The following is a 1640-nucleotide window of genomic DNA, read 5'->3' as shown; positions in this document are numbered from 1 at the left end:
AAATATCAGGGAGGCCCATGGACATGCATCCTGTGTATGCATGTGAGCGCGAACACACACTTTGGGTCCTCCTTAGAACAAAAGTCTTGTGAGTGAGAGAGAAGAGAGCAGGGATCCAGGGATGGGGACTTGTCCTCTGACTTCTTCATCCTGCTTCAGGGAGCAGATAATGGCTGGTCAGGTGCTGCAAAGGTCTGCATGACAACATTTCCATGGAAGGAAAGAACCCAGCTTCCTGTGGATCGTCTCAAGTCAACGGCAACCCCTGGGGTGTCTGGATCCTCTTGTTCTCATGGTTCAGATCGTTGCTGGGGTCTCGGCTATCTCCTCCAGCCTTTGCTGAATCATCAGCCGGAGCACGGTGTACTTGCGCATCAGCTTCTTTACTTCACGATCTTCTTCCTCTTGGAGCTTCTGAATGAAGCTTTGAAGGACAGGCATCTCAAACTTTATGTACTGGGCCACATCATAGGTGACTTCCTCCACCTGATCCTTCTCCATCAGGAACACTTTGGAGACCTGCTCACATGGGCCCTGGAGGATTCGGGCAATCAGGGGGTAATCAGTGGTCTTCAGCTTCTGTTTCTCACCACTGGTGTGGACCACGTACAAAGCAAACTCCTCCTCTGAATTCTCTATCTTAAACTTGTTGAGCAGCAGCTTCAGGACCTGTGGGGTGGTCATGGTGCTGTTGATGCGGACGTTAGTGACGGAGCCATAGGCAGGTGTGAACACAGAAGTCTTGTGGTTGTAGAAATGGCCATTGATGGAGAAGCGGTGGCGTCTGATTCGCCGCTGGTCACTGGGGGTTCTCACATTGCCACGGCGACGTACCCCAACATCACTGAGTGTGCGCATCAACTGTGGGGTGTCCTCCTGCACAGGCTTCAGACCCCTGGAATCTGTGGGGCTTGGGGTCTGTTTACTCTCAGGAGACGCATCCACCTCTGAGATCTGAATGTTAGGCATGGTGAGGGGCTTCATAATGGTGCCTTGTGCCCCCAAGTTGCAGCCCGAGTGCCAGGAGGAAGAGGACGGAGGGGGGCGGATGCGTTCATTGTCGTCCTGCATCTGCAGGCGGATGGGCCGGCGTAGCCCCCAGGAGATATTCAGCAGCCCCTCCACAATGAACTCATCTTCTTCCTCTCTGTGTCGCAGCTGCAAGTTCTGGCCTTCGTAGTACAGGTTGTAGGTCTTCAGATGCAGGAAAAGATCATTCTTGGAAATGTATTTATCTTGTCCACAGGGGACGAGGGACGTTTGGTGATTGTAGTCCATTCTTCCTTTCTTTTTTCATCCGAAGGGCAGGCTATAACCCTGGCCCGCTGCAGACTAGGACTCTGCTCTCCGGAGGAATGCGTTCTAGGCCCCTGGGTTCCAGATACCTGAGTCCCGGGGCCAGCTGCATCCAGCGCGCGCTGCTGGGACCCAGGAGTTGCAAAGTGGGGGCGCCGCTGCTGGGGGCGGGGATGCTCCAGCCTCGCCTCTGCTAGCGACTGGCGGCCCAGCTCCACATGTTATTCTTTGTAGTTTGCAGATGTTTTAATTTCAATGCTCGAATTTTCTCATAATTTAGTACAGTTTTTCAATTGTTCATATTCATTTCCTTTCCATGAAATTAATCTATCTTCTTAAAATAT

At 52.3% G+C, this 1640-nt stretch overlaps 1 pseudogene; it reads right to left on the bottom strand.

Moving 5' to 3' along the window:
* Window positions 1-226: 226 nt before the first annotated feature.
* Window positions 227-1304, bottom strand: LOC144253499 (ras association domain-containing protein 2 pseudogene; annotated as a pseudogene).
* Between the last annotated feature and the right edge of the window lie 336 nt (window positions 1305-1640).

The sequence above is a fragment of the Urocitellus parryii genome, chromosome 1 (genome assembly GCF_045843805.1).
Source record: "Urocitellus parryii isolate mUroPar1 chromosome 1, mUroPar1.hap1, whole genome shotgun sequence".
Classification (NCBI taxonomy): domain Eukaryota; kingdom Metazoa; phylum Chordata; class Mammalia; order Rodentia; family Sciuridae; genus Urocitellus; species Urocitellus parryii.
Note: the sequence above shows the minus strand (reverse complement) of the source record. Positions and strands in the feature narration are given on the sequence as shown.